This window comes from Cuculus canorus, chromosome 1 (assembly GCF_017976375.1).
Source record: "Cuculus canorus isolate bCucCan1 chromosome 1, bCucCan1.pri, whole genome shotgun sequence".
Classification (NCBI taxonomy): domain Eukaryota; kingdom Metazoa; phylum Chordata; class Aves; order Cuculiformes; family Cuculidae; genus Cuculus; species Cuculus canorus.
This window is the reverse complement of record NC_071401.1, coordinates 64,663,870-64,688,643: the sequence shown is the minus strand read 5'-3', so window position 1 is coordinate 64,688,643 and position 24,774 is coordinate 64,663,870. Positions and strand designations below refer to the sequence as shown.

The following is a 24,774-nucleotide window of genomic DNA, read 5'->3' as shown; positions in this document are numbered from 1 at the left end:
GAGGTAAAAAAAAAACAGAGGGCAATGCATATTTCACTCAGTGGGACCAGTTTTCCTGGTTTTATTGCCACTGGATTTCTAAATTACAGAAGTTGAGACACAAAACAATAGAGGATGGTCTGTTAGGATGGCTGTTCGTACTCTATAGTTCTCTGAATTGAGATGACTCTTGCTATAAAAATTGAAGCCCAAAGCAACATTCTGCTCTTGCTACTCGGTTATTACTCCAGAATTGCTTAGCAGTCTTGCAGGATATCCAGGGCCCCTTTATACCCAGTGCTGTATGAGCGTGCGTGTGAGTGACAGAGTCTATCCTGAGGAGATGCCACCAAACAGCCCTGTCCCAGGGAGGGTGGAGAGCTGGCCAGATGCCTGCTCAGTGTGGGCAGACTGCAGTAGGGCTTAGCTGAACTCAAGGCTGCAGCTGCCGGATTGTCTGCTGGGTAGATCATCCCAACTTTAGAAGGTGTCTCAGATGGGTGGAATTAATTGCTTGTTGGAAATGCCCATATTGCTCCTTTTAAAGTAGATTAGAGAAGTCTAGCTTTTACATGGCTGAAAGTAACTGGGATGAGCCTTTCCCAAAGTAACATGCCTAGTATCACACAGGAAATATGTCAAGGAGTGAGCTGGAGCTGCGGAAGAGAGTCCTGGTTTCCTACCTGATCCACAAAAGTACCTCTCTTCTCCAGCTCATCAAAGGCTAAGATATGACCAGTCTTTGCTTAAACCAGACATAAATGTTCATACCTCACTTAGGGGAAAGAGAGTTGGTACATATTATCCCTCTTCCTGCCCCCCAGTGGTCCCACTTTCTTGTACAAAGCACAAGCTTATTTTCTAGAAACACCAAATTGTTTCTTTCATCCTCTGAAAAAATGCTACTTTTGCACTTTTATTCTTTGCATCCTATGAATAAACACATCAATTGATGAGATACACATAACAGTCAGACCAGGAAATGTGAAACACACTGTTATTAATTTGGGCCCACATAAATCTTTGTTTGTCACAGCAAAAACAGATCAACTATTTTTAGAAAACATTCATTCTTTCATTTTGTCTGCCAAGCGTTTCCAATCTGAATCTCAGAGAAAAAGCAATCTGTTATACTCAGCCATTTGTGTGACGAGGGGATCTATCTGGTCCTATGGCAAAACAACTGTGTTCTCAGTGCAGCACATTCAAATTCCTTCAGTACAAAGCACAAACAGTGGTAGTTATGCTGTATATAAAGAGCCTAGACCTGACTTAGTTGTGCTAGAGGAGAAACTCTATGTCTTTGTGAATTTTTTCTTTATAATTCCTCTGCCAGACTTTTTACCCTGCTGACCCTGAGCAAATTTGTCAGAGCAAGATGGTCAGCTAGTTTTACAGGCTTGGGCAAAGTAAACAACACAAGACTAGAAACAGAAAAGCTGAACACTGGACTATAAGTTACAAAGTCCCCTAAGCTACACCCAAGGAGAGGCAGAAGTTGAAATACTAATGCAGTATAAAGAGAGGCATGTTTTTTAAATCAAGAATGTAGAGGGTTAGTCTGCTATGAGGGCATGGGTTTTTTTTGCCATCTACCCTCTTTTTTACCTTGTCATGTCTTTAAAAGTTTTCATTCAACTGAAGATGAGGAAATTGCATGCTTTCTTGCACAAGATTCCCTGATAAGATGCTATTCCAGTTACTCTCCTGAAAGTATACTTTCTACTACAGAGTAATAAAATTAAGGTGTAGAAACTGAAGCAATCTGAGCCATTTAGGAGGCGTATAGGGACCATTTTCTCCCGTGTAAATATATTTTTTTTGTCCAAGGCACATTTGAAAGCTTGTGTCCACAGTGAGATAACAATGCTGCAAATTTAGTAGATCTCATATATAATCTCCAGCTGAAGTGACAACCATAAACAATAAAAACTTATCCCTGGCAACAAATAAGCTGACACCACCGACAGATCAGTCAGTTCTGATATGCTGATCATAGCGTCTGCTGATCAGTTTCAATATCCTGCAAAAAGCTGACGTATTTGTACTAAAACATTCAAATATGTTCCCTTCTATCCACGCAGGGTGAACGGTCTTTGTCAGTAGCTTCTCTTCCCCAGTCCCCCTCCTCCTTGAGAAACATCTGAGATGCAGAGGTGCACAAGGCCTGCTCTGGCTGTCACTTCTACTTAACATCCTGGTGCTAAGGCAGTCCTGAGAGGAGCTCAACTGGAAGGGAAATAGGGGTTACTGAAATAAAGATTTCTGGATCTCATTGTCTTGAATTACTAAGGTAACAGTACTTGCATAACACTCTTCTGCGTACTCTCTGAGCTCCGTTTATCTTATGTCAGGTACCATGAGCAGTACTGGCTAAGTAAGCCCCAAGTGCAACATCTGCTCCACTCTCTGGAGAGGTGTCATACTGAACAGACTCTTCCTCCACAGTGGAAAGCACTGAGGAAAGCTGGTGAGCTAAGACTGAGCCAAGACTCCTCCTGGAGCTGCCCAAGGGTAATTGCCACTTGTCAGCACCATTACTAGTAAGTGCTAGAGGTGGAGTTTCTTGGTAGAAAGGTGGAATTTCTCTTTCTACTTAATCCATATAAGCTAAGAAATCTTTTCTTGACAGAAGACACCTGAGTACATATTTAATATTGATCGTTCAAGTATCTAGATTTGAAATCAGCAGCTTGAGTACCCAAATCTGGGCAACTTGTATAACCAAGTCAATGTATTTCAGATCACTTTTCATAAGAAAAGATATAAGAAAGGTTCAGGAACTATTTTTCTAAATTTTTTTTGTGAGGACTAAGAAGTGAACTGGTATAGCTCATTTGTTTAAAAAAATATATTAATTATGTGGAGTAACAGACTGGGTAACTTAGAAATCCTGGAACTTTGGCAAGCATCACATAAAACCGTATGCTCTCCTATATGTTGTACAGAAACCCAAAATGAAGATCTTGAGTTGGATCCTCTATTCATCACAGCACTGGGGGAAAATCAGTTCTGCTCCTTTGGGCTTGTTTCACATCCCAGTTTGTTCTTTTCCTCACTCATTCCATTCTCTCCACCCTATATTCTTATTTTGTCCTCAGTATTCACACATCCTTTATGCTTCAGGTCTTCAAATAATCTCTCTTAGGCAAGAGTTAAGAGTAAACTGATTGCATCACAGTTTTTCAACAGTTTTCATGCAACATCCACCGAACCACCTAACCCTGGTTCCTAGCAGAAACAAGATGCTAGGCAACAAGGACAGTGACACAGATCCAATATGACAATTTTTATATTGGTTGTGCCCTCTTGCTTTTGCATTGCACATTTGCTTGAGGTCCTGTCATCTATGCTCTCATCTGGTCTTCTGCAATTCCTCTCCTCTTTTCAACCTCCCACAACTTATTTCAGTCTAATTTCTCGCTTTGCATTTTCTCTTGCTCTGCCTCATCTTTCAAATACACGCAATGCTTATACTTTTTTTTTGCTGCTATGACATAGCTGCCTCTTCAAGCCTCCAGTTGCTTAGCCTAACAGTGATGGTATATCTTCAAAGTTCAGTACTTCCCTAATGCTCATTGCATACTTATATCCTGAGTTACCTTTGTGTTTAGTGGTGCTTCAGCACATCTCCTCAGATGTCCACTGGATGTTCAGACACCAAGACCATAACTGTTCATGTCTAAGTAGGGCACCCAACATTCCTGTTGTGAAAATTTTAGTATAAAAGTCACTTCATCCCAAAGCAGACTTGTGAATAGTCAGACGATTTGCACCCTAGAAGTGTTCTAAGCTGAGATACAAGCAAGAGGAGTTCCACCCACTGAAATGAAGGGGGACAAGGAAGCTGATGCCATTCATTTAAGGTAGGCATAAAATCCAGCCACCATAGGTAGACATTCAGCTACTACCCAAAATAAAAGACATGCAAGGCACGTGGCAGATGACCTGATTTCCATCAGTTACAGTTTTGCATGTTAATGGTAGGAGGCAATGAGACATTGGAAAAGATGCATGAGATACAGCCCTAGCAAGCACTGAGAGCATTTGCGTAATGGATGGGCATGACAGGGAGGCACTTTGAGCTGAATGATAGATGAGAAAATGTTGGGAATTTGGTCACATTTCTCTGTTGTTCTACATCTGCTTTTCTGAAGGAAATACGACTTCGTATGCCAAATATGTGGGCTCAAATCAAAGAACAGCTTGATTTTTCTCCACAAATGGAAAATTACCCAGGGTTTTGACTAGCATTTTGAGCCATCAGAGTCACCACTGAGACTATGTAGTTCCCTTCAGTAAAGATCTTCCAGGTCCAGTAGCATCAGCAAGCCCTGCAATTTGTCTGACACCATAGTGGTAGGTCATCCTGTACTGAAAAAGTTTTTAGCATGTATACGTTCATTTTATAAGCATCAAATGTTTATTAACAGCATTGCAGAATTTCATATTACTGGTGCTTCTTTACACCTACTCTATACTAGTTACTGACAAACAACTGAGTCCTCCTAATACTAATTATTCTGGCACATAAGCTCTTTGTCTTCTAAACTATATTTTCTCAGCTTTTATCAGTGTTTGGAAAGTTGGAAATCACATTGTTTTTAATAAATGAGGGACATCTAATCTCTTTTGTATGTTGATTACACAAAGGATCCTCAAGTTCTTATGCCTCCTGCTGCCCAGGGTACAATGGAGCTGGATGTGAGGGTCCATATTGTGGAAGGAAAACAGAACATAACTGGAAGGAAAATAGCACCAAAAAATCATCAGAAGAAAGCTTTTCAGTTTACATTTTGTTATGCCCTAGATGTCTCCAGAAAATAAGAGCAGCACAGAGGCAAATACCTCAGGCTTACTCAGGTCAGCCAGGAGTGATACACTACATAAAATCAGAAATTAATGGGAAATGCTTTATGGAGCAATGATATTGAGAAAATCATCCAGTATATATAGGAACTGCAAACTGAAAGAAATGTAGGTTATAGTCTTTGGATGAATATACATCAGGTAGGTTATGTATTAATCTATCAAGGCAGACAGCACAGGATATTCAAGCAGGAGGACAATGTATCTGAGGAGATGAAGTTGAAAATGGTCTGCTAGTACACCGCAACTGGGACCAGTGTAGGAAATCAGGCAGGGAAAGGAAGAGACCTGATGGTCAAACTCAAGAACAACTCAGGAATTGCAGAAGCAGTGCAAGCAGGGACAGGGAACCTGAGAAGTGCATAGGGATGCTGCCTGGTTGTGTAGGGATGAGGTCAGGAAGACCAAGGTGCAGCTGGAGCTGAACTTGGCAAGGTATGTGAAGACTAACAAGAAGGGCTTCTACAGGTACATCAATCAAAATAGGAAGGTTAAAGAGAACATACTGCAATGATGGTTGAAAATGGTGACCTTATATCAACAGATGAGGAGACGGCTGAGGTACTTAACAACTTTTTGCCTCAGTCTTCACTGATAACCGCCCTCCTCACCCCTCCTGGGTCATGGGACAGCAAGATGGTGGCTGGAAAGGTATAACCCCTCCCACTGTAGAGTAGGATCAGATTCGTGAACACCTGAGGAACCTGAACATATATGTCTATGGGACCCAATGGGATGCACCCCAGAGTCCTGAGGGAATTGGCCAATGTAGATGCCAAGACACTCTCCATGATATTTGAAAAGTGATGGCAGTCAGGAGAAGTCCCTGGTGACTGGAAAAAGGGTAACATTGTGCCCATTTTTAAAAAGGGTAGAAAAGATCACCCTGGGAACTACCAACCTGTCAGCCTCACCTCTGTGCCTGGGAAGATCATGGAACGGATCCTCCTAGAAGCTATGCTAAAGCACATGTAAGACAGGGAGATGGTTAATGGCAGCCTGCATGGCTACAGCAGGGCAAGTCTTCTATAACCAATCTAGTGGCTTTCTGTGATGGGGTAACCACAGCAGTGTACATGGGAAAACCAACAGATGTAATCCATCTGGACTTCTGTAGAGCCTTTGATACAGTCCCCCACAACATCTTTCTCTCTAAATTGGAAAGATATGGGTTTGATGGGTGGATGGTAAGGTAGATAAGAAACTGGTTGGATGGTTGTATTCAGAGAGTAGTGGTCAATGGCTCAAAGTCCAGATGGAGATCAGTGACAAGTGGTGTCCCTCAGGGGTCTGTACTGCAACTGGTACTGTTTAATATCTTTAACAATGATATCAACAGTGAGATAGAGTACACCCTCAGCAAGTTTGCAGATGACACCAAGCTGAGTGGTGTAGTTGCCATACCAGAAGGACGGGATATGATCCAGAGGGACTTGGTCAGGGTGGAGAAGTGGGTCTGTGTGAACCTCATGAGGTTCAACAAGGCCAATTGCAAGGTCCTACACTCGGGTTGGGGCAATCCCCAATTTCAGTACAGGATGGGGGATGATGTGATTGAGAGCAGCCCTGCAGAGAAGGACTTGGGGGTGCTGGTCAATGAGAAACTCGACATGAGCCAGCAATGTGTGCTTGCAGCCCAGAAGGCCAACCATGTCCTGGGCTGCATCAAAAGAAGCGTGGCCAGCAGGGCGAGGGAAGTGATTCTACCTCTCTATTCTTCTCTTTTGAGACCTCATCTGGAATCCTGTGTCCAGTTCTGGAATCCTCAATGTAAGAAGGCTATGGAGCTGTTGGAACGGATCCAGAGGAGGGCTACAAAGATGATTGGAGGGCTGTTCTCTATTAGGACAGGCTGAGAGAGTTGGGCTTGTTCAGCCTGGAGAAGAGAAGGCTCAGAGGCCCATATAGCGACCTTCCAATATCTGAAAGGGGCCTACAGGAAAGTTGTAGAGGGACTATTCATTAAGGCTTGTAGTGATAGGACTAGTGGCAATGGGTAAAAACTAGAGAGGGGCAGGTTTAGACTAGACATAAGGAGCAATTTCTTCACTATGAGAGTGGTGAGACACTGGAACAGGTTACCCAGGGAGGTTGTGGATGCCCCATCATCCCTGGAGGTGTTCAAGGCCAGGCTGGATGGGGCCTTGGGCAGCCTGATCTAGTTGGATGTCCCTGCCCATGGCAGGGGGCTGGAACTGGATGATCTTTGAGGTCCCTTCAACCCTAACTATCTTATGATTCTATGATTCTGTTTTGGGAAAAATCCCCAGTACACAGGCCCTAAATATGCAGCACTGGCACGAAGGAAGACAAGACACATACTTGCAAGGATCCAAATGGTGCTTAAACATCACTAGACCTCTCAGGGAAGAAGTCTGTGTATCATATAACTACAGACTGCTGCCTGATATGACTTCCAGTCAAATGGAGATTTCCCCTGCAAAAGGCAATATAGCTTAAAAATAATACTCCGAATTTTCCCATGAGCTGCCTAGGGACAACAGGGAAACTGAGGAAATCCTTAGAGGCAGGCATCTATATAAGTACAAGTAGTGTTAACATACCCTGTTCCTTACTAGGTGTCATTTAGGGAAGCATAGGTGTACAACTCTCTGGCCTCTGGCTGCCCTACTTGCTACTTCATAAACCAGAGGACATTGTGCTGTAGAGGCACCAATGTCTTCTGGGGGATCCCGCACTCCTCTGCTGCTGTTCCACATTACACAGAGCTGTTCACCATTTTTTCCACAGGAACTGGCCCTTCTTGTGGCATTATCCTTCCAGTCTAAAGAACGATGTCCAGATCCAGCCAGGGTTTTTTTTGTCAGATGGATACATGTGATGGTCTGCCTTCTGTTGGCAAGCTTTATAGGTGTCTTTCAGAATTACACCAGAAAAAAAATGTGTGTAGGTATAGTGCAATGGAATATATCAATGGATTTAGGATTGGGATTTTCTTCTTTACAAAATAAAGTAGGTCTCTTTATTCTACAAATACACATATAAGTGAAAGAAGCCAAAGATGGCTGATGATTAGATTTGGTTGCTAAACTTTTAACATCAGAATTCACAATTTCCAGACATAGTTACCCTGCCTAAACACCTGTGACAGGTTTATTTGTGGTAATGTGGACAATGAAAGAGATGCATGATAATATAGAAAATTCTTATGTGGCTAGACTATCAATTATCTCATGGCATTCTTTGGATGTTTTTATGTTTGCAAAACACAAGGATTTTAGAAGTATTTTTGGCTGCAGTTTTTGAGAGAACTTGTTACTATAACATGCCCAGCAGTTTGTATTATGCAGCATAAATTTGAGCTGCGTGCTTAGAGAATATGGGGTCCTAACAAAAAAGAATGCTTTTTTTTTTTTATGAAAAAGAGGTCGCCTTATGATGACCTTACTTACTAAAATATTTTTGCCTTTCGTAGTTTGCATTGAACATCAGGTGAGAGCTTCAGCATTATCCAGTATTTTAAATAGAAATTGCAATGCCAAACTCTGGCATCTTTTCCTCTAATTATTTTACATGGAAATTCCCTCACAGTTCAAGGCCAAGAAAGGCATTCCAGCAAATGACTGAAAAATAATAGTATAAAAATGCACATTGATTTAGATTTTCGAAATTGAATAACAGTTTAAGACTGAGACAGCAATTTGTGTGGTGTTTCCAGTTTACTAGAAGCTAAAATTGATTAACACTTTTTGAAAAGTACCATGGTAATCAAGGTAAATTAAGTCATGAAATGGCTTGATTACTAGCCAATTTGCCCTTTTAGACACTCTTTAAATAAAACTAGTTTTGGAAACATTTTCTTACAGCAGATTTGCTAGAACTATTACTTGCACTGGGAGGAAGTAATAAATTTTTTTCTTCAATAATATTTCTTTTGTATTTTCTCATATCTTTTCAGTAAATAACAATCCTAGTCCAAATTGCTCTACTGAACCATATTTTTTTCTTTTCTTGCACATTTCATTTCAAGGTTTAATTATATTCATCCTGATAAATAATTCTATGATGTGCTATCATCATACCTGCTACCCCTGTACTGTACAGCAGGATAATGTGTGGACTACAGTACAGTAACCTAAGCCTGACACCCCAATTAGAAATAGTTCCATCAGGACAGATAATCTAGCAAACCTATTTTCAGTCTCCCTTCTGAGTGTGTACTTAATGTACTAGAGATATGTACATGGTTTTAATGGGAAAGACTCCTGAACATTATTTTCGCTTAAAGGTGAAATTCAGATACACATAAAAATGTATTAAGCTAAACTAAATGGATTTTTAAATTATTCCACAAGAGGTGGTGGAGACAAAATCAAATCATCTTCATTGTCTGTGAGAGTGCTTCAACACTGTTAACAGTGAATGAGGTCTACTTTAAGCACTGGCCTTGTGGCCCCTTCACCAGCTTTTTCCCCCAGCCGGCTCATATTCATTTGATGAAGAGATCATCACAGGTCAAGGTACCTCTGAGGACATGCAGCTGCATAGATTAAGGTATCACTTCATGCGCGCACAGGCTGGAGATGCTAAGCTGAAGTCTATCTCCTCTTTTGCTTAGTACTTCATCACTGGAAACGAAAGTCGCATAAATATACGTATGTAATGGAGAATTGCCCAAGCGCACTGTATACCAGGCCAGACCTCTTTACATGATGACATAAATCCTTGTCTGCAGCCTGTGGCATCTCCAAGAACAGAGATCACAGTCCCTGCCAAACCCCTCCTAGCAATACTGGCACCAGTGCTTCATGCTGTTAAAGCCAGATGCTTCTTATTTAAGACAGCGATTAGAAACATATAGCCCTAAGAAAGTAATGTTATCTGTGTTAACATCTGGCCAAGATATATGGAGCTCAAGGCTGGTTTAGTTTAGGAGTGGGTTTGAATTCCTGATTTTGTGTGGGAGACAGTATAGTGAAATTAAGGGAATATAGTTAAATTAGGGGAGATGTGGCTGTGAGGTTTTTCATGATGTGAAAATTTTTAGGGTGATGCGATACTAGATTGAAAGTCTCCTGCTGAAAGGGAGGTATGAGAATACACAGGCAGAAGGAGAGAATGCATATGCAGACAAAAGGAATTTAAACCCTAAAGTATTTCTGCATTTCCATTTTCTCCTTTGTAAAGATCAGATATGCTTTTGCACAATAGTTCAGATATCAGAAAACATATGTAGGTCTATGCAAATCTGCAGACACCTGGCTTTTGTTGTGATTAGATTGCCAGCAATGCAGAGAGTTTGGTTAGAACTGTAGCTGTGTATCCAAGATCATTGCATTTCTGCCTTCCTTTCCTCTCCCTTCTTGTTTATAAAAGGGTGCCTTGCCTGTCTTTCTTCAGACCATTTCCATTTCCAGTAAGGAACTGTCTTGTGTAAGAATCCTGCTTCTACTTTCACATCACCTCCGCCCTCCACAGTATTCAGTAATGTTTATCTCATTTGGGCAAGATATACTATTCTTTATACATTTTCAGTCTTGGCTTTCTCCAGACTGTCTCTCCTTCTCTTGAGAAGCCTAAAAATATGTAGCCTTTTTTTTTTAAAAAAAAAAAACAACCCAAAACCACAAACAACAACAAACAAACAGAACTTAAAAGTTACTGTTCAAGATAGTAAAAATATGTGCAGATTGATAGCTAAGCATGGGCAGCCACACTGTGTGGCAGAGATTGCAAGCTGAATGTTTTGCTTATGCATATATTGGTTGTCGCTATCTTTCCAGTTTCTCACACAAGCCTCATAAGTTACACACTTTCGCAAACTGTGCCAGTTGGCATTTAAAATTTGTCTTTTCCCCCCCGGAGAAAAGGAACAGTTAATGAAGCGGTGACAACTGGTGTTTCCTCCCTTCCCTGGGAGACAGGAGGAAGGGATAAAACCCATCCCGTGTGGGTGACATATGCGGTTACTAACACTACCATGTGAAATTCCTTGGGTTTAGATCTGAAAGCAGAGCAACATGTTTTAATATTCCATTTCAAAATGCTTTTAAAAAGAAAAGGAGGAAAAAGAAGAAAGTGATGAAGCCACCCTCCTCTGCGGTTCCCTTGGGTGACGAATGCATCCAGGGGCTTTTTCTGCTCGCTGTTTTTGTTGCAGCCACGCTCCAGATCCACATGCTTTGCACTGTTGTAAGCACACTGCTTCCAATGTCAGAACTGATTTACTCTATCCCTTGGAAAGTGAACCAAGCAAGTCCATTTTTGTACCCAGTAATGACAATAAACAGCAGTGGTTGTTAGAAAGTAACACAGGTAGGGAACTAAATAAAGAGGGCGCTATTTCTGCGGTTAACCATCGTCTGTACTACTTTCACTGTCTTTTACTCATAGCTTAAGCACTTCCATTGACATTAGCAGTACCAGAGCTTGTCAATAAGTAGTCATATAAGCCGCGTTGAAGGACAAAACACTGCACTTCCTACATTTCCACTATAGCAATGATAAGAAATGTGACTGTCCTTAAACACATGTGATAAAAACAGTGTCATATTTTCAAGCTGGAATTGTTTGGACACATTTGCGTGGCATAAGACAAGGGCTATGAAAAAGTATCCACACTAGTGCATGCCTTGGAAGCAGCACAGCATTGCTCCAGATGTCCCTTGCCAGGTGAACTTACCCTCTTGATGTATCTATCTTGCTTTCAGCTACTTAATATTGCACCCTATTGGTAAACTCAGAAAGCCATATTTAGAATTTAGTATTTATATATGTATATATATATATATATTTAGCATTTATATATGTAGACGCTGATATACATGTCTTTCAGAAGTCTGTGTTTAGATTCTTATTTTTCAATACCTTACCCACAAAAGTCCTTTTATGCTAAATATCTAATACCAGTCAAAATATTTAAATATGCTAAAACAGATATACTCCTCTAAAGATGCAAGACATCGTGTAACCTAATGTTTTCAAACAGATTACATCCTCTTTAAAAGGGGAAACTCTACTTTAAAAAACAGAAAGAAACTGTTAAAAGTTAAAGTGAAAGTGAAATGTTGTCTAAATTCTTGTACATGGAGCTATTTCACTACTTCTAGTGCCGCATCTCCTTTTTCTGTGATTATTCAAAACCTGTACTTTCCCAGTTATGAAAACATTAGCATTGGAACTGGAAATTTCATGAAAGAGACATTAATGGTGAAATCTTCTGAATTCCCTTTTGTCACCAATGGGATACACGGTTTTTGCACAGTGTGTACATAATTTTCTGCAATGTATAAACTAGGCAGAACAGCTGATAAACTTGTTCTTGTTAATTGCTAAATCCTCACTTTCAGGGCTGCATAAATCTTTTCAATAAAAGATCACACCTGATGCTGTCAGGTCAAGATCTGAAAAGCATACTTTTGGTGCCAAGTCAAACACGAATTCCACAGAGCTTACACTGGCAACACCTCCTTATATATAATTTTTTTTTGTTATGAATCTGTGTAATAACAGCTTCAAATCCATTCTGATGTATTGGTATTTGCCACGTGTACGGGGCTGCCAATTGCTGAACTGCTTGGCTTGAGTAAAGTCCCTCTTCTTGCTTCTGCCTCACTGCCACCTTGACTCCCAGGCACTGCACCTGGGACTAGAGGCACCACAAGAAAATTAGTTTGTGTCTGGTTACTCTTTCTTTGTTAACCAGCAATATCTCTAACCTGGTGATACCACTCTTTCATAAACATGAGGGTTTTATGCCTTCTACAAAAGTTTAGTTCAGAGTTACCCCTGGTTGCCTGGCCCTGGGCACCGTATATCTTGGGTTCAATTGCAGCCTGATTGTTCCGGGCAGGTATGGTGAGCTAAATCACCTCTATCCTCCACGGTTTTATCCCCAGGATCTCGTTTGTAAACATTATGTGTATCTTAGCAGTTCTGGTAATCTCACTGTTAATGTCTTGTTGCTGCAGCTTTGCCACGTAATGCTGTAGTTCTCACCTTATGCTCAATGCAAACTCCAGCCTGTGAAAAGTGACACCTTTTCTCACCCACATTGCCAAGTCTCATGGATTGAGGTGGGAGACAGAAAGAACAGTCACCACCTGCTCTGCTCTACAGGGTGGTCTTGGCCCCATGAAGCTGCCAGCTGATGTAGTGGCTGCTGCTGCAGAAGAAAGCCTGCATATGGAGCAGAGTCCCCTCATCACACATGCGGAACACTTCGTCCTTCAAACCCTCCTTAAGGAAATAATAAAAATGGAAAAACACAAATTAAGGCAAAGACGTGTAGTTTGATGCTGCCTTCAGCATTCCTCTGGCTCAGATGGATGGCTCATGGTGCCACAGAACCAAAGTCTTCTGCCCTACGGCAGCTTATGCTGGCATCACTCCTAGCTGGACCAGTCCTGTACCACCGTAAAGCAACTCAGCCCTTGGCAAAAGGCTGCCCTTGGCACTTGTTGTAAGTGTGCCATTGCTCATATTAGCCTTCCCAGAGTCTGGCTTCAGCAGTCTCTGGGGGCCCAATGTGTTTAAAACAGTAACAAGGACTTGGCAAGGCAGTAGACCGATGGTTCAGCTGCACAAAGCTGACCTTACCTTGCCATGTGCTAGTCTGCCAAATGAACAAATGGTGCCAAAAGTAACTCATATTGCTTGGCTATAGCACTGATTTTCATTTTTTTTAATGCTTAAGTCTATACTCTTGATCCTTTGGATTATAAAGCAACTGTGGAGCTCTGCTGAACTGTACCATCATGGAGCTGTACCATCATAGTCATCGTCCAGGCACCCTCCATAACAGTCTGCCTAGAGACAAAGCCCCACCTCAGGATCCATTTTCAAGTAAGAGGTATTCCCCGCTTCCAACAAGGCCTATCAGGATGTTGCAGTGAACCTGGCTGGGCTTTTGCTGACAGAGAAACCTGCCAAGGAAAAAACAGGCCTGAAGAAGCTGCCACTCCTGTTAACTGTTCTTTCATTTGAGGTTGAAGGGGTGGGAGGAAACAATGTTTGTGTGCACCTCTCTTTATCACCATGGAGCATCTGTTCCCATAGACGATCTTGGCTAAGGATTTTTTGCAGTTGCTTTCCAAAGCCTAACAAATTGGATTAACTTGGGTCCTTTCCCTCTTATAAATGTCATATGAATATGACTCAACTGCCTTAGGTAGATTTGCCCCTGAAGTTTTTAAATATCTTTCTGAACAACACCAGTTTGTATAGTTTTTCATTTTATTTTATTTTTTCAACTCCTCATTTCATTTCACAATTGATCAAATTGCAGGGAGTTTTTTTCTCGCCTATGCTCCAAGGCAGTTCTAACATTGGCTTTGTTGCTTGAACAGATTGGCCTCCATTGAGTCGCGGAAAGAGAGTGTCTAGGGATAACCCCAATGCAATAGTTAATGAAAGGAAACACATAGATTTGAACTACTAAAACTAACAGTTATGCAAGCAGCTGGGCATTATCTGTATTCTGTGTTCAAATGAATGCTGTTTGCACTGCAGGATTACACAGACAAAGGTATCATGTTTTTTCTCTTAATTCCCTTTAAAATTCCCCTTTTCTTTTTTTTTTTTTCTTTTCTTTTTTTTTTTTTTTTCCCCTGAGAGCAGAAGGTTTGGATTTGTTTGCCCATGGATTTCTTCCAGTCTGATCTCTTGTCACCAACAAGTTCATATGTACCATTATAGCTGGACAAGGGGACTGGAAAAATCTTGTGAGTGTCATATACCAATATGCCACTCTGGTTCTAGATTGATCCTACCCTAAATACAGAGGGGCTGTTTTCTGTAGGAAAGAAAGTAAAAGAGTCATTTGGCCATTGAAAATAAATTGAAGGCTCCCATACATTGCTGTAGCCCAGGGTGAGTTTCTGTCATGTGCTCATTTTTTTCTGGTTGGACAATTTTCACCCTTCTTTGTACTTTCTAAGATGAACATTCTTCTTCAGCCTTTTTCAAACAACTGAAAAAGGCAACCCAAAGTTTGGCTGAAAATCCAAATGGAAGATTACAGAATCTACATATCTTAAATGAAGTGGATGAGTAATGGAGCTTACTTGTCTAAATCACTGAGAAATCCAAATTACATGACACATGTTACTCCTTAAGCTAGTCGAGAACAGTTTTCTTTTTTATTTTTTTTAAATTAACTCAGGCTAAATGCCATTAATAACTGCAGAGATGAGAAGAAAGAGCACTGCTGTAAACAGTGTTTTGATTTCATCTGCCCATTGCATTATGAGATCAGATCTTAAGATACATTGTTTGAAAATGTGATGGTCCTTAATCTCTTCCTTTGAGTGTTACTGGTTAAGTAGACTTCAAAAGGCTGTCAGTTCATGCAATTTATAAGCAGTAGCTGGTCACTCTGCTATGCTCGTAGTTGCCACTTGATAAAAATGAAAAATGAGAACTGTACTGACATACAGGTGTTGCATGTTTCTGGGGGAACAGCTTTGGAACACAGCAGTAGAGTGTGTACTTCCAGACATAGCAATATATATATATGTTTATGCTGACACTTTGCCAAACCGAAATCAAAACACTGAATATCTTAAGATAAGATTGAATCCAGATTTAAACTAGGCAGGCTTAGCCAACCTTAATAAAAAACATACTCATTACAGAGATCTAGAGCTGCTTGCTTAGAAATTCATGTATTGCTGGGCAGATTACTTGCATGTTAGGAAGAGTAAGCCTTCTGCCTCTCAATAGCTGTGTTCATGCAAACTCTTACACATACGCCTGCATTTATGTCCACAAGTGAAATGTATATGGTTGGTACTTGAGGATAGAGTAGAATTTGTTAGACAAAATGGACACGATCTTCATAGGCATTGCCCTTTCCTGGAAGTGGTCCCAAAATTGAACAGATGGCAAAATCCTGATGACATTTCAGATATTTTATCTGGAGCACAATGCAAGTGACACATTGCCATGAGGCATGTTCTCCCCTCCCTCCACTAGCCTGTTTGGAACCCTGCTCCTCTCCAGATACTCCACTGCTAGCCAGAGAAAATATCAGTTTTGTTTTAGTATAGTCCCAAATCTAAGCCAAGAGAATCAAATCTTAACAAGGGAGGACATGCAAGTGCCCTTATTCTTTTAGCTTACTTTTATTATAAGCCACTTCTCAGGGAAGTCAAGCTAAAAACCATGGCAGCTAGTTCAGTAACAGAGGTGCTGAGCTCTGACCTCAGACATGCCTGGCAGCAGGATATCAAACTAGAAAAATATGCTCAGGAAATTCAAAGGGGACCTGTGGTGAAAGTAAGACAGTACCTTGCATCTGTATTGCTCTCTGTAGTGCCTTGGAAAGATTAATCAGTTAGTGCTTCCCAACGAGAGAAGCAGAATAAATTCCTGCATGCTTTGCACAACATTCTCACAAAGAAATCAATTTTTCATTTTTAAATATAACATTGCACCTACTTAAATTTCTAAGGCTATGTACTGCAATTTGCTGGCACAAACAACTGATCCTATAAACTTCAGCGACGTCAGGTAATGTCTGTGGGGAGTTCAATCAATCAATAAGTACTCGTTCCTCTGTTGCTGAGTGATTTCACCACCAAATGACTTTGTTTAATTCTGTGAAAGTGGCCAACCATACTGTGTCACTTGAGAGAAGAAGAAATTTGGAATCTGAAAGCACAGGGAGCAGAGAACCACACACTATCATAATTTCCCTAAAGATCCATCAGTGGATTTGTGGACAACCAGAGAGGTAAGAACTGCTGCCTCCTGGGACTTAATCTCAGAGACATTAAACAGGGACATTTGGATTCTGTAACAGGAAGTAACCTGGCACCAGCAGTGCCCCAAAAAGAGAATCAGAGCTGCAGTCTCAACACATGGGGCTGCCAGATTTCCCAACTGTATGGAAAAAACATAAGTGTCTTTTTCTGTGCCAGAGTCAGGTTGCTTGCTCTGATAATGAGCACTACGGAGTTGATTATGTCTCTGAAAGAAGACAGCAGCTCTGACAAAAAGCTCTTGGGAGTTTTCTATGCTGACTTTCAGCTTGAGTCACCTTGTCGACCTTGAGCTGAATGCCAGGAGAAGAGGGATTTATGAAATGGGCAGATCTGGCTTTATCTGAAGGCATTTTACAAAGATTCAATTTGAACCAAATTAAAGAGATCTTTTTGCATCTAGGTATTTGAGATTTCTTTTAAGACTTAACAAAAATTAGGCTTTCTGTGGAGCTAGAGAGGTGGTCAGGTTTATTCTGTCTTTCTCAAGAAGAACCACATAAAATATTTTGTTGGTTTTTTGAACCAATGTTTTCACTTTTCTCCCTGTCCTTTGCTGGGCTGTTGTAACTTGCATTGTCCTCTCAGTGATCCCAGTGGAGTAATCAGGCAGAGAAAGGCCTAGAACAGCTGCTCTGTACCCCCAGTTCAGACTCCCCACCCCCTGAAACAGTCCTTGCCTACTCTGTCCTGTTCCTTCAACCTGATTTAACTGCTCTGAAGTGGATAAAATTAATCAAGGATCAATTCACTAAATGCTTTTACTTCAACTGAGACATGGTTTGTTGCTTTTTAAAGGGGGCAGAGAACATCCTTCTAATTTTGTTAAAATGTATTTTAGTACAAGATATACTTTTTGGAAAGATAAGGCGCAGCAGTTCTCCAAAACCTGCTCCTGTTTCACACAGCCTGTTCCAGCCAAATGCACCGTTAGGCCTGGGACATAGATACATCAGTAAGATCGGCTGTTGTTTTGATTGCATTGTGCTGAATTTTATTGAAGATGCCAGCTGTCAGTGCTATGAGTGGGTTTCTGGTCAGAAAGAAAATGCTGCAAGAATAAACCTTGTTAGGGCACCTATCAACTCCCCATGGATTCACCTTATCTAGTCAACTGTCAAAACCAAGCACTTACTGTAGTCAGTTCTGTGGAGCTGATATAACTGTCAAAGACATTGATATTTCTCAGTATCTTTGATATAATTGCAGTGACTTTTCCCAGACACTGATTCAAGAAATGGTATGCTAAGTCTCTTCTTCAAACACTTGGGTGGGGAGATTTTATTATGTGTTGAAAGGGTCAAAGCAATAGATGGGGGAACTGAAGCCCCATGGTGCCAGTTCTTGGAAAGGATTTATTTGAAGCCCGCAGGTTCTTCTAGGCTCAGTATTCCGGGGGGGAAACACTACTGCCATTATTGACACCATCGAGTTGGCTGAGGCTTATACTAAGAATATCAGTTAGTGGTGCGTGGGGAAAATTATTTTCCAGGAGCACCTACAGGCTGTAGCCAAGAATTATGTAGGTGCTGACTGTGTAGGTATTGTTCTTATAATAAGTCACACTCTCTGCCCTTAGTATAGACTATAAGAAGACAGATGCAAGATGCATACATGGAGAGGGAGGCAGATGTATTATCTCTCTTTTGCAGAGAAGGAACCTTAGAAACGTAAGGTCTGAATGCTAGCAACTCAATATCAGGGTCAGATTCCCATAAAAGGAACTTTTTACCAATGTTTTTCATTTGCAAGTAGCATCTTTTAAGACATTCAAGAAGCGAAAACAATAGTGTTCCTTCCTTAGGTGTTAGAGCAATGCATTAAAACATATCACATCTGAGTGTTTGTCAAGTACAATATGCAAGTGGCTAATGTTGCAGTCAAATGCATTTTCCCAAGGAATCAGCTGTTTTCTTATTGCATTTATCAAATATATCACCATGGAATTATATTTTCTAAGACATGAATCAACACAACATATGTTATAGTGCTTCAGCTTTGTTTTCATAATGAAAAGGAGCTGCTTTAATAGCATCTGGTGTAGTGCTACAAACACATCATACCACAGTTTCTCAGTGAAAAAAGTCCAATTTCAAGTCAATTTACATCCAAGTTTAAAGGAATGGGCAGGCTAGTTTTGATCGTCCCTGCTGTTACCTAGTTATCTGTTCTGCCCTCCTCTCCTTTCTTTAATTATTTATCAGAGTTATCACTAAGAGTAGAGGAAACACTCAAACTCAGTATTATTTCTGGATACAGATATTCTTCTTTGTGCTGGCAAGGAATTTTGACTACAAAGTCAAAAGTAATTGAGGTATAAGTATCCACATTGAAGTAATCTTTTTTTTCATTTAGAGTTGTATCTTCCCTATGCTGCAGTTGTCTTCCAAAATGCTCATTGTAGATTATCTTCCTTTGAGAAAACAGTAAAATGAAAACTTGCTGTACTGGGACTTGGTAAACTGCATCTAATCTAATTTATATTATAGGGTACCAATTACTGGGGAAATCATATGCTGCTGAATGTCAGTTCCACTCTTGTCCTGGCAATGACAAAAACAATTTTTAAGTCATTCTAATCACAAGAATGCCACACTGGAAAATCTCCCTTTTGTTCCTCACAATTCCTCTCACAGCTGCAAGAGCATGGCTTTTCAAGGTCCTCCCACCCTTACCACTGCCCTGCAGTAGAAGGAGGTAGCGCGTGTTTGGATTTGAGACCTTTCTCCAGCAGCAATAGCAAAAAGATGATCACAGAAGACTGGAATAGGTTTCTTTTCTTTTGACCTTGCTAAGGTGCAAGGAGCTACAGAAAAAGGAACAGTTAGGATCAGGAGCTTGCATTAGGTTTTTATGCAGTCTGAATACTCTAGCTGTGGTTAATATTTCATATTTCCATGCAGCGTGATGGACTTGAAGGTGTGCAATCAGTGGAGATGTGATACCTTTTCCAAAGAGCTTCACTCTAAATCAGACTCATGGGGATTTCTCAGGAAATGGGGAAGGAAGGAAGATATCCGGGGACAACAGGGAGGGCTTTTAGGGCAATAAACCATGAATTACACCAGTCTCTGCTTTCTTGACTTGGTTTTGCAATTCTTATAAGCAGGACTGTAATCAAATTATGCAAACAAAAGCCACCCCCAGCACAGAGAATGCCCTTTGAAAATCCCTGTTTATTCAGTACATGAGGATATATGGACCCTTATGCATTAGTGATGGGTATTGAAGTGCCTGGATTGATACATTTAGCTATCTATAAAAATAGAGGCAGGAAACTGATAAACTAGAAACACAATTTAAAGGAACTCTACCAGTGCTTGAATATCTGGCATTTTCTGCTTCATGTATTGCAATCTGTCATGAAGCGCAGGGAGGAGAGCTCATTTCAAGTCAGAGGAGCAACAGAGAGAATTTCTGATGAAAACTCATGTTGGCTTGAAGCTACATTTAAAAGTCTGTGGCTCATGCTGGCAAGGTCTGAAGACTTCTTGTGTCAGCGAGAACTTAGGACTGCGCCAGGTAATTCTGCAAAAAAAACCCTCCGCTGGAGCTTCTAGTGTGGGTGGAGTAAGCCACTGCCTGGAGATACATGCTGACTGGCTGCTACGATGGTTGTTATCAGCCCAAACATAGGCAACATCTCCTGCACACCACTTGCTAGGGTATCTACCACATATGGGTGTGTGGATACATGACTGTGAGCAGGGCAGTCTTGTCTGTAAGGTGCACCTAGTTCCTTGTGCCATGGGTGAGTCTGACCACAGTAAACACAGACTTTGTGTATCAGCCAAGATACTTTCCTAGTTCCCTTTTCTTGTGCTGGATTATATCATCCTCACAGAGCACACCACTTTCAGTAGGCAGAAAGGTCATGGTATCTGGCCCTCATGAACAGCCCCCAGCATTTTTCTACCATCCTGACCTGTTATTAAGTTGCTTTGAGAACATCCTGCCAGGCTGATAGCAAACAGATGTCAACAGAGTCCCCTTACTAAAATGAGCGTGATCAAGACTGAATTTGATACAAGGATGTGGCACAGAGCTGAATAGAGCTACTACTGTTCCTGCATCTCCTTTGCTCTGGAATTCTTCTCATTGGTGTGATTCCGCTTTTTCATACATCCATGCAGATGATGAAAGCAAAACAGACTTAGAAAAGGCAGTGTACAGTTGTATTGAAGAGTATTCAAACAACAAGCTTATGTAGTTAATGGACACTAAAATAGAAGAAAGATATCAAACATATTCTTTGTTTCTTAGCTTTCTTTTATTTCTTTTGTTTCCTGAAGATTATTATTCTCTATGTTGCACCCCAGTATTATATATAATGCACTAAACCTCAAAGGTAATTATGCCATTTTGACACTTGAATTTATTGATGCTACCCCTGAAAACCTGGAACATACGGCATATTCTTACTTATAATCGCCATTACATATATTTATATAAGCTCACTTATCAATCCTTTAGTCATCTGCACCTATAACGTGATATAATGTAAAACAACTGAGTCTCAGGAAGTTATATGTATTCCATACTTGGCTGCAGATCTGAGCTCTGCTTTACTATAAGCTGATAAAAGTTGTCCATTAATAAACACTGAAATCTTCTGAAAGGACAAAAAAATGTCAACCTAGTCCTTTTGACCTGTAGGAGAGATATAAATTTACTCACACCAACTGCAAAGCAACTATTGCAGATCTAAAACCTAACTCTTCGAGCAATCATGTTTGCTCAGTAGCAAATAAAATGATGTCTAGAGACACTAGGCAGCAGTTTGAAATCATGATTGTATATTTTCTAAATATATGGAGCAGCGTTCCCACACACAGTTATAAATACAACCGTGTCACCTATATGATCCAATAGACAGCTGTAGCCTACAGAGATCTGGACTGGACTGACAGTAACAGATGAGCCAATAGTCCCTTCTCCTGTTAGGGAGCTGGTTCTTGTATATGGAATTTATCCATCAGGGGAGCAGATGCGGGTTGAGTTAGGAGAGAGTCATTCTGTTAATCGTCTGTATTGCTAGACAATAACCTCTGGCCCAACCCTGGAGGAACTCGTTCATACTTCTCAAATCAAAATGCAGTTAGCTTCAGGGTACTGGGACCCCCAGATAACAGCATCATTCCAGTCTCACATTTCACTTGCCATTGCTCAGCTGGGGCAAGGAAAGATGCAACCTGACCTTCCTCATGGCTTGTATCATTTTGTGTTGAGCCCGATGAGCTTGGTTCATAGGATCAAGGTAAAGCAGAAGAGTGCCTCTCTGGGAGTGATTTTTGCTATATATACTGAATGGAGCTACCTGGAGAGCACCACTTGTCAGGCGAATGACTAATAAAACGTGATACGAGCCTATCTAACAAGCACAAACATCAGCATCGTGAGCAGTAAATGTGCATCTCCAAGATTTTTGGACTTTTTCTGAGCATGGTAGAGCTATACAAACAACACCAGAAACATAGACAAGAATGTACATGCAAATAAAACCCATATATATCTCATTCATAGTGTCAGCTCTCATCCCTCTTCTAATAAAAGTTCTACCTTTCAAAAGCCACCAATCAGGAGGAAGACATAGTTTCTTCTTTCTGAGCCTAACAATATATTCAACACGATGACAGGGGAGAGGAAAACCAGAGGAAAATGGTAGGAAGAAACAAAACAAAGGAGAAGCACTCTTCTTGCAGTTCTGAGAGGCATTTACCAATCTCATCTTCCCTAGAAAAATTCTGCTCTGTTTCAGGCACTCCTGAGCATACTTAGCATTGCTCTTGAGCGCACAAAACATTCCTTGCAATTGCCTTCACATCCCAGCAATGCACAGAATATCTTACACAATCGTTACAGAGAATTTTTGAACTCTAACAGATCATATGCTGCGCACAGGCTCTGAGAGTCCCCACGACTCCCTGTCACCCCCCTCCTGCCTTTTTCTAAGTTAATCCACAGCCCTGACGACTAAGGGGACTTACCAAAGGCTTTTTGACGGGAGGATGCAGCTAGGCGCTCTCACACACTGGAATAGCTGCTACCCAGTAATGAAGCAGGAACTGAGAAGTCTCACTCTTTCAATAGCTGTTCAGGTAGTGCTGCCAGCTTTCTCTAGCTCTCTGCATACACACAGAGAAGGAGGGGGGAGAGAGAGTGAGAGACGCAATAAATTCTGAATATAATTAAGAGAGCTGCTTCCTACAAATTACAGCAGCAAGAGATCCGTTTAGCAGCCTTTTTACCGTGATCTTTTCAAAAAGGAATCCCTAAAAAGAAACACTGCATCCTTCCTGCTATCTTTCTCCTTTTTTTTTTCTTTTGTCTTTTTTCTTTTTTTTTTGCCAATAGTAAGAAAAATTAAAGCCACTTCTCTCAGAGATTTAGTCAGTGATGTATCATAGGGAGGTTATTGCTGTTTGGAGTTTTGAGATTTTTTCTTTTTATGATGAAAGGTTTATTATGAAATTCAGCCTACTTTGCAGCCAAAAAAAGAAACCCTACTCTGCTCTTTGTAAGGAGCAGCTTCTCAGGAAAGAAGTTTAGATCAATAATTTCATGTATTTAATGACAATACTTAAGAAAGAAAGCATCTGTGCTAAGCAATTCACTAACTGGGAAGGTAACAGTTTAGTAAATACATACTACTGCCTCTTTGTACCTACATACACCACTGAGGGAACAAACAATACCACGTGTAACTTAACAGGAGGATTTATAATAGAAGTTCTGAACAGAGGATAAATGTATGGTGCCCCAATATGCCTGTTCCAGAAGGTCCACTCTTTCAGTTAGCAGTGATTGTTCCTTGCTCCTTATACACATGAAGTAAAAACTGTCATAAAAATTTGGAATATTATGGCATTTGGCAAAGGGATTTGAGGGATTTAAGGAAGTTAAGTCTCCAGAACAGGTCCTTTCTTTATTAAAGAATCATCTTTCTTTGAGGCTTTAAAATTATTTATCCTTTCATTACTTCTTATGCCATGTATGATAAAAAAACCAGATAAAATATATCATCTCCCTTAGCAAGATAGAGAAGTGTTCTTGGAAGATTTCCCATGATCACTCCATCTCATTTTCTCATGTATAATCACCCATACACCCACCTACACACATGCACAACACCATAGCAAAAGTAACAACTGGGGAATAAATCTTCAGTTTCCTTTAATTTACTTGTAGCCTTGTTCCTCAGATAGCAATGGCTTTGTCCATATCTTGCTACAACCTCAGTAACCACAGGTTCTTTTGTAAAGCAGATGAAAAAAGGGCAAAAAAATGAAGCAGGGCATATGAATGTGACTTTGCCCTGTGAGCAATGCAGGCAGCACCACAGAGTCAGCTCTGCAGTGCCCCAATGTGACAATGACTTGGTACCACCATTTGAGACATGAAGAAACCTTGAAACAGGGTTGGAAATCAGGAGAATGGAAGAGAAAACAATTAACAGAAGCCTATTAAAAAAGCAGTCACCACTGAGAGCTGCCTTGTTGACAATTTGATCTAAAACAAAGTAATGCTCTGCAATGCTCTATGACACTCTTGTTCAAGCCTCCTAACATTTTTTCAGGGAATGTTTTCACACGCAGCTGTCCAATTGTTAATCTCCAAAGCATATACTTAGTATTTAATTAGTCCTCATCAAAGACAAATAATTCTGGAGTTTTGCCAAGTTTATTAGGAAGTCATAAAACATGAAGTGTTCAGGCAGTTGCTACATCTGAGGCTTTGACTTGTCTCAATGCAGATTTCTGGTCTTCGTTGCTCCTGCCTCCATCCTGCTCAGAGTGGGTAGGGCAGCAGGCAATGGATACAACACTGTGTTGTATACAACACCTTCCAGCCCTCTAGCTACTTGTCCATCTGGGCTTGCTAAAAGAAGACTTCACAGAGACGAATGAAAACAAAGGGTTCAAAGAATGTGTATTAACTTCAGAATGATAGGAAGGCTCAGTTCTTGGGGGATTATATTAATTCAGTCAGATCCATGGGTTGTCACTTGTAAGGACATGCAACTTACACTTTAATAAAAAAGATTTCTTTTTGTAGTGCAGGTAAAGACGCTGGGAGAGCTCTCCCATAAATTACTGCTCTACAACTTGGAAAGAACTAACAAATTATCTGTGACCTGTGAATCTAATTTTACTGTGCAAAGAACTTTTCCTCTAGGGCTCTTTTCCTGATACATGTATCTATT

The 24,774-nt window shown here is 40.7% G+C and overlaps 1 protein-coding gene across 1 annotated transcript in view; it reads right to left on the bottom strand.

Annotated features, from left to right (window-relative positions):
- Positions 1-22,603, bottom strand: part of ST6GAL2 (ST6 beta-galactoside alpha-2,6-sialyltransferase 2) — a 176,616-nt gene extending 154,013 nt beyond the window's left edge. The window contains exon 1 of the mRNA XM_054085038.1: positions 22,559-22,603. The gene's annotated coding sequence lies outside the window, so the exon portion shown is untranslated. The remainder of the gene's footprint in view (positions 1-22,558) is intronic.
- Positions 22,604-24,774: the final 2,171 nt, after the last annotated feature.